Source organism: Oncorhynchus gorbuscha, linkage group LG04 (assembly GCF_021184085.1).
Source record: "Oncorhynchus gorbuscha isolate QuinsamMale2020 ecotype Even-year linkage group LG04, OgorEven_v1.0, whole genome shotgun sequence".
NCBI classification, from domain to species: domain Eukaryota; kingdom Metazoa; phylum Chordata; class Actinopteri; order Salmoniformes; family Salmonidae; genus Oncorhynchus; species Oncorhynchus gorbuscha.
The window spans coordinates 12881130-12890039 of NC_060176.1; positions in this window are offsets into that span (position 1 = coordinate 12881130).

Genomic DNA, 8910 nt, shown 5'->3' on the forward strand with positions numbered 1-8910 from the left:
CAGGTTATCATAGAAGGAGAGAAGAAAGCCAGGAACCGTTGTGGTCCTGCACACACACTGATAATATGGGCAGCCAGTGGGTAATTAGTGGTAACAATGCACTGGATGTCTCTTCCTCTGAGTGTGTGTATACACAATTATACACATATATTAACACACACACACTCTTCTTTTCTCTCCCTCTCACACACATTCATTCTCCATCTCCCCCACAGAACAAAGGAGAGGAGAAATCTTAGCTCCTTCAGTGGTCTGTGTTAGGCATTACTGAAGCAATCCTGTCCCTAGTCTCAGTCAAGTGTTCAGTGACATGAGGTACTCCGTCTGGGCTTCTTCAGTTACACTTCCATTCACTTCTCTCCCTCCCTGGTTCATTCATAATGGATGGAACTTTGGGACTCTCTCACCAAGATGAGTCGATGAGCAAAGACCCACTGTGGAATTCACTCAGAGAATTGTTACCATGTTCAGTTAAGTGCTGTTGTCAACCTAAGGTTAAAATGTCAAGCTAATTAGGGAAACAAAATATCCTTAATAAATCTATGAAAAATACTTTGTTTGTGAAGTTCTCTAACATGCAAATCATACCTCAGGAGGCCATTTTCAGTTTGTATATTTTCAGAAAATATACGAAATGACAACCAAGCAAAATGTTGCCGATTGACTGTCACGGGAGACCAACAAAAGAAACACGTAAACAAAACAATGAGCAAACAAACACAATATTAAACAAAAGACCATGTGTCAACAAAGAGCGGTGTGTGTTGCTAACGCGTCTGGGGTGAGAGCAGGGCAGAGCGGTAGAGCTGAGGACCAGTGAGCAGCTGCTGTCTGTGGGCTGTGGTGTTCTGTTAGTAGGCCTCACCAGGCCCTGAAGGTCCCCATGGTGGAGGGCTGGGACGGTCTGGCTGTCACATCTGGACTACACAGGAGGAAGGACTCTCTCTATGAGCTGCCTCAATCACAGATCTCTATCTCCACTGTTGTGGATTCTACAGTCAACAGTCACAGAGGAAGCGATGATGAACAGCTCTACAACTGCCAGATGACTATAGCAGTGGGACCTTACGCTCCCCCTCCCCTCTTCCTCCCCCCTCTCTCCCTCCCTCAATCCACCTCTCCCCCACTTCCCCTTTGGCGGTGGCACGCGAAGGAAGGAAACTGGGATGCTCAGAGGGGGCAGGTGTGTGTGTGTGTGTGTGTGCACGTGACTCTCGTGACGTCCTTCAGGTCGTTAATCACTTCTGTGTGAGTCGGAGTGTGTTAATGTAACATTTAATGAAATGTACAACCTAATCCACTTACTTGTCAGTTGATATAACCATGAACACAAGTCAGATTGATTGTGATATGGCAGAATTTCTAAAGACCCCAAAATTGTTTTATCAATAACAGGATGAACATATTGCTTAAATAAAAAATATAGTCATAAAATCCTGCTGTTGTAGTATAATTTCTTCCTGCCCCATATCCACTACTAAACTGCCATCCATTCTGGCTCAGAACACTGGGTCATTTTCCTAGAGAGTCTCCCTCGATCTGCTTGATGTCTCATCCATGTTCTGTGTGACTACTGGGTGATTGGGGATGGACTCCAGGCCCATTAAATGACTGCACCAGGGCTAGTTGAGCCACTCAGTCCTCTGGCCCTCTCTGGATCTAAGGCTATAATCACACTGAGCCATAGTCACTGTAACTCTCAGATATTGCAGTGCTCTGGTCTGTTGCTGGCATACTGAGGGTTATTTATTTGATCTTATTATAGTGTCCATATTATAGTGTCCAAGTTTCTCTTGTTGAGAATAATCTGTTGTTTAAAAGCAACCTGGTGTCACGAACCTCACTGAAGATGGTGCCTCTTCCTGTTCGGGCGGGGCTCGGTGGTCGTCGTCACCGGCCTATTAGCTGCCATCGATTCCTTTTCCGTTTGTGTTGGTTAGTGGTTAATTGGGTACACCTGTTTTGTATTAGGGTTTGTTTGTAGGGTATTTAAGGGCACTAGGCCCGCTTGGTATTTTGTGCGGGCTTGTTTTTTGTTACTCTGTGTTTGATGGTGTGATTCGTTTTCTTATCTTTATTCTCTGGTCTATTTTGTCCTGTTGTTTTGGACTGGCAACCTATATACGCCCTGTGTGTTGGCGTGATCATTTTTCGGTTGCACCGGTGTAATAAATTTGATAAACGACAGAACCCTGCTCTCTGCGCCTGATTCTTTTAACGCAACGTAACGTAAACAACACTGCTAGCTAGCCTGCTAGCCCCCGAATAGCAACACTGCAGAAACTATTACACTCAACGGAACGACTTGATTAGTGTAGTGTCAACAACGCACCCACTGCCAGCTGGCCTACTTCAGCAGTACTGTATCATTTTAATCATTTTAGTCAATAAGATTCTTGCTACGTAGCTTAACTTTCTGAACATTCGAGACGTGTAGTCCACTTGTCATTCCAATCTCCTTTGCATTAGCGTAGCCTCTTCTGTAGCCTGTCAACTATGTGTCTGTTTATCCCTGTTCTCTCCTCTCTGCACAGACCATACAAACGCTCCTCACCGCGTGGCCGCGGCCACCCTACTCTGGTGGTCCCAGCGCGCACGACCCACGTGGAGTTCCAGGTCTCCGGTAGCCTCTGGAACTGCCAATCTGCGGTCAACAAGGCAGAGTTCATCTCAGCCTATGCCTCCCTCCAGTCCCTCGACTTCTTGGCACTGACGGAAACATGGATCACCACAGACAACACTGCTACTCCTACTGCTCTCTCTTCGTCCGCCCACGTGTTCTCGCACACCCCGAGAGCGTCTGGTCAGCGGGGTGGTGGCACCGGGATCCTCATCTCTCCCAAGTGGTCATTCTCTCTTTCTCCCCTTACCCATCTGTCTATCGCCTCCTTTGAATTCCATGCTGTCACAGTTACCAGCCCTTTCAAGCTTAACATCCTTATCATTTATCGCCCTCCAGGTTCCCTCGGAGAGTTCATCAATGAGCTTGATGCCTTGATAAGCTCCTTTCCTGAGGACGGCTCACCTCTCACAGTTCTGGGCGACTTTAACCTCCCCACGTCTACCTTTGACTCTTTCCTCTCTGCCTCCTTCTTTCCACTCCTCTCCTCTTTTGACCTCACCCTCTCACCTTCCCCCCTACTCACAAGGCAGGCAATACGCTCGACCTCATCTTTACTAGATGCTGTTCTTCCACTAACCTCATTGCAACTCCCCTCCAAGTCTCCGACCACTGCCTTGTATCCTTTTCCCTCTCGCTCTCATCCAACACCTCCCACACTGCCCCTACTCGGATGGTATCGCGCCGTCCCAACCTTCGCTCTCTCTCCCCCGCTACTCTCTCCTCTTCCATCCTATCATCTCTTCCCTCCACTCAAACCTTCTCCCACCTATCTCCTGATTCTGCCTCCTCAACCCTCCTCTCCTCCCTCTCTGCATCCCTTGACTCTCTATGTCCCCTATCCTCCAGGCCGGCTCGGTCCTCCCCTCCTGCTCCATGGCTCGATGACTCATTGCGAGCTCACAGAACAGGGCTCCGGGCAGCCGAGCGGAAATGAGGGAAAACTCGCCTCCCTGCGGACCTGGCATCCTTTCACTCCCTCCTCTCTACATTTTCCTCCTCTGTCTCTGCTGCTAAAGCCACTTTCTACCACGCTAAATTCCAAGCATCTGCCTCTAACCCTAGGAAGCTCTTTGCCACCTTCTCCTCCTCCTCCTGAATCCTCCGCCCCCTCCCCCCTCCTCCCTCTCTCTGCAGATGACTTCGTCAACCATTTTGAAAAGAAGGTCGACGACATCCGATCCTCGTTTGCTAAGTCAAACGACACCGCTGGTTCTTCTCACACTGCCCTACCCTGTGCTCTGACCTCTTTCTCCCTCTCTCTCCAGATGAAATCTTGCGTCTTGTGACGGCCGGCCGCCCAACAACCTGCCCGCTTGACCCTATCCCCTCCTCTCTTCTCCAGACCATTTCCGGAGACCTTCTCCCTTACCTCACCTCGCTCATCAACTCATCCCTGACCGTTGGCTACGTCCCTTCCGTCTTCAAGAGAGCGAGAGTTGCACCCCTTCTGAAAAAACCTACACTCGATCCCTCCGATGTCAACAATTACAGACCAGTATCCCTTCTTTCTTTTCTCTCCAAAACTCTTGAACGTGCCGTCCTTGGCCAGCTCTCCCGCTATCTCTCTCTGAATGACCTTCTTGATCCAAATCAGTCAGGTTTCAAGACTAGTCATTCAACTGAGACTGCTCTCCTCTGTATCACGGAGGCGCTCCGCACTGCTAAAGCTAACTCTCTCTCCTCTGCTCTCATCCTTCTAGATCTATCGGCTGCCTTCGATACTGTGAACCATCAGATCCTCCTCTCCACCCTCTCCGAGTTGGGCATCTCCGGCGCGGCCCACGCTTGGATTGCGTCCTACCTGACAGGTCGCTCCTACCAGGTGGCGTGGCGAGAATCTGTCTCCTCACCACGCGCTCTCACCACTGGTGTCCCCCAGGGCTCTGTTCTTGGCCCTCTCCTATTCTCGCTATACACCAAGTCACTTGGCTCTGTCATAACCTCACATGGTCTCTCTTATCATTGCTATGCAGACGACACACAATTAATCTTCTCCATTCCCCCTTCTGATGACCAGGTGGCGAATCGCATCTCTGCATGTCTGGCAGACATATCAGTGTGGATGACGGATCACCACCTCAAGCTGAACCTCGGCAAGACGGAGCTGCTCTTCCTCCCGGGGAAGGACTGCCCGTTCCATGATCTCGCCATCACGGTTGACAACTCCATTGTGTCCTCCTCCCAGAGCGCCAAGAACCTTGGCGTGATCCTGGACAACACCCTGTCGTTCTCAACTAACATCAAGGCGGTGGCCCGTTCCTGTAGGTTCATGCTCTACAACATCCGCAGAGTACGACCCTGCCTCACACAGGAAGCGGCGCAGGTCCTAATCCAGGCACTTGTCATCTCCCGTCTGGATTACTGCAACTCGCTGTTGGCTGGGCTCCCTGCCTGTGCCATTAAACCCCTTCAACTCATCCAGAACGCCGCAGCCCGTCTGGTGTTCAACCTTCCCAAGTTCTCTCACGTCACCCCGCTCCTCCGTTCTCTCCACTGGCTTCCAGTTGAAGCTCGCATCCGCTACAAGACCATGGTGCTTGCCTACGGAGCTGTGAGGGGAACGGCACCTCAGTACCTCCAGGCTCTGATCAGGCCCTACACCCAAACAAGGGCACTGCGTTCATCCACCTCTGGCCTGCTCGCCTCCCTACCACTGAGGAAGTACAGCTCCCGCTCAGCCCAGTCAAAACTGTTCGCTGCCCTGGCCCCCCAATGGTGGAACAAACTCCCTCACGACGCCAGGACAGCGGAGTCAATCACCACCTTCCGGAGACACCTGAAACCCCACCTCTTTAAGGAATACCTAGGATAGGTTAAGTAATCCCTCTCACCCCACCCCCCCTAAGTTTTAGATGCACTATTGTTAAGTGACTGTCCCACTGGATGTCATAAGGTGAATGCACCAATTTGTAAGTCGCTCTGGATAAGAGCGTCTGCTAAATGACTTAAATGTAAATGTAATGTAAATGATTCCATCCACCACTCTTAGTTTTTCGTAACACCTGGTCTAACTTCAAACCGTGGTTGATAGCTATAATGAGTAAGATAGAGAAAAGAAAGAAGGGGGGTTATGACCTATATTTTTGTAAACAAAAAGTAAACCATTTCTAAAGAAAACTCACACCTTTAACCCCAGTACATCATGCTCTCTGTTCAGTCCAAAGTTGTACCAAAGATGAATTTCCTTAGTCAGATCTTTGTCCTTTTTGGAGCTCTTTGTACACAACACTTACAATAGTAAGACTGCCATCACTGACCACAATGACTGTGTGACCTTCACAAGAAAACTTTTACCTCAGAAATGCATTCATGATCTGCAATAACCTTCTGTTATTCAGTCCCTTCTTTGTTCTCATCCATCGTTCAATAAAGGTATACCAGCCTCCAAGGTCAGAACGAGGGAGAGGGTAGAGAGGAAGAGAGGAAAGGGGGATGGGACAGATCTCTTGTGGAAAGGAACATCAAGAGAAAAAAACTCATCAAAATCTCTCTCTCTCAATTCAATTCAATTTCAATGTCAATTTAAGGGCTTTATTGGCATAGGAAACATATGTTAATTGTCAAAGCAATCTCTCTCTCTGTGTCTGTCTCTCTCAAGTGCTCTGTCTCTTTCTGTCGCTCTCTCTCTCATCCTCACAAAACTGTCTGCATTCAAGTTGGATGAATGAGATTTGTCAGGCACAAAATCATAATTACGAGCCCATATTCCCCTCATCGCTGGAGGATGACTTTATCAGGCAGACACTGGTCTGTGATGGTGGTGTCGGCTATGGGACTATCCTCTCCTAGACCCTCTCTTGTCTGCAATCTGTGGTTGTTGTATTCCGATGGGGGCGGGTTCTGAAAGGAGTGAATGGAACCAACCTAATGATCTTGCCTTAATTAGTATCAGGGGTAAACCTCGGTGGGACACCTGCAGACTTCATTTATATCCTGACAAGCTAGGAAAAAGTGTTAATGCGCTGTATTTATGTGTGCATCAGGAAGAGGAAGCTAGAAGAAGAGGCTCAGTTCACCTCCGCCACAGATGTATACATACATAGAACAGTGAGACAGAGCCAGGCAATTACAGTAAAGGGCTAGGAACCATAAAGGGATGCTGAGGCCCAATGATGATGCGGTGGAGGTGCAGTAACATTAAATGCAGTGTATCTACAGCACTGAAACATGGTCTAAATTGGGCCCTCAGCTATTTGGAACCAGGATGAGGAAATAAAATACAGTTTAGATTCATGAATATTGTCTTGGTGTTGGGATTTGAGACACATAAATGCATTGCTGTATTTACACTGAACAAAAATATAAATGCAACATGCAACACTTTCTAAGATTTTCCTGAGTTACAGTTTAGTCAATTGCAATAAATTCATTAGGACCTAATTTATGGATTACACATGACTGGGAATACAGATGTGCGTCTGTTGGTCACAGATACCTTAAAAAAACAATAGGGGCGTGGATCAGAAAACCAGTCAGTATCTGGTGAGACCACCATTTGCCTCATACAGCATGACACATCTCCTTCATGTAGAGTTGATCAGGCTGTTGATTGAGGCCTGTGGAATGTTGTCTGACTCCTCTTCAATGGCTGTGCGAAGTTGCTGGATATTGACAGAAACTGGAACATGTTATTGTACATGTCGGTCCAGAGCATCCCAAACATGCTCAAAGGGTGACATGTCTGGTGAGTATGCAGGTCTCGGGTGAGTATGCAGGCCAGACATTTTCAACTTCCAAAAATAGTGTATAGATACTTACAACATGGGGCTGTTCATTATCATGCTGAAACATGAGGTTATGGCAGCGGATGAATGGCACAACAATGGACTCAAATTGCCACCGATAAAATGCAATCCCACCACCACCATGGGGCACTCTGTTCACAACGTTGACATCAGCAAACCACACACCCACATGACGCAATACACGCTGTCTGCCATCTGCCATCTACATTTGAAACCTGAATTAATCCGTGAAGAGCACACTTCTCCAGTGTGCCAGTTGTCATTGAAGGTGAGCAATTTCACACTGAAGTCGGTTACGATGCCAAACTGCAGTCTGGTCAAGTCCATGGTGAGGATGACGAGCACGCAGATGAGCTTTCCTGAGACGGTATCTGACCATTTGTGCAGAAGTTTTTCGATGTGCAAACCCACAGTTTCATCAGCTGTCCGTGTGGCTGGTCTCAGACGGTCCCGCAGGTGACCATGTGATCTGTGGCATTGTGTCGTGTGACAAAACTGCACATTTTAGAGTGGCCTTTTATTGTCCTCAGCACCTGTGTAATGATCATGTTGTTTAATCAGCTTCTTGATATGCCACACCTGTCAGGTGTGTCACGTTCTGACCTTAGTTCCTTTGTTTTGTCTTTGTTTTAGTATGGTCAGGGCAGTCTATGTTTCAGTTGGGGTGGGCATTCTGTGTGTTTTTCTATGTTGGTTTCTGTGTTCGGCCTAGTATGGTTAAAGTATGGAAAAAGGCCACCTAAGTATGATTCTCAATCAGAGACAACTAACGACACCTGCCTCTGATTGAGAATCATACTTAGGTGGCCTTTTTCCACCTGTGTTTCGTGGGTGTTTATTTTCAGTCTTTGTGTGTCTGCACCCACAGAACTGTTTCGGTCATTTCTTTGCTGTTTAGTGTTCAGTTTTTTTCATTAAATAAGATGAACACTTACCAAGCTGCGCTTTGTACCTCACCTCATTCCTACGACGATCGTTACAAGGTGGATTAATTATCATGGCAAAGGAAAAATGCTCACTAACAGGGATGTAAACAAATTTGTGCACAACATTTGAGAGAAATAAGCTTTTTGTGCATATGGAAAATGTCTGGTATATTTTATTTTAGCTCATGAAACATGGGACCAAGACTTTACATGTTGCGTTTATATTTTTGTTCAGTGTAGATAAGGACACTTAAAGGGATAGTGGTAAATAGGCTATAAAAGTACTTATCGTGACACAATTGGTGACAGATCCTATATTGCAACGAGTCGTGACTGGGAGGTGCTAGCATTCAGAAAAAAAGTCAAACTGAAGAAATGGAACAATTGTGGGCCTATTAGTCACAAATAGAAGTGCCGTCTGTTGTCTGTTGCCCACCAACATACCTTCGCATTCAATAAAATGGGTTAGCAGGGCACGGAAACCTAGAAAATGGCAAGCGTACGTGCGCTTTCTGTCTCTACCTATTATCTCTAACTGCTGCGGACTTCCGTTAGGCCTCTCAAAACCCCTGTTTGTGGATGAATTGAGATAGAGGTCATGAAGGATTATGTTGAT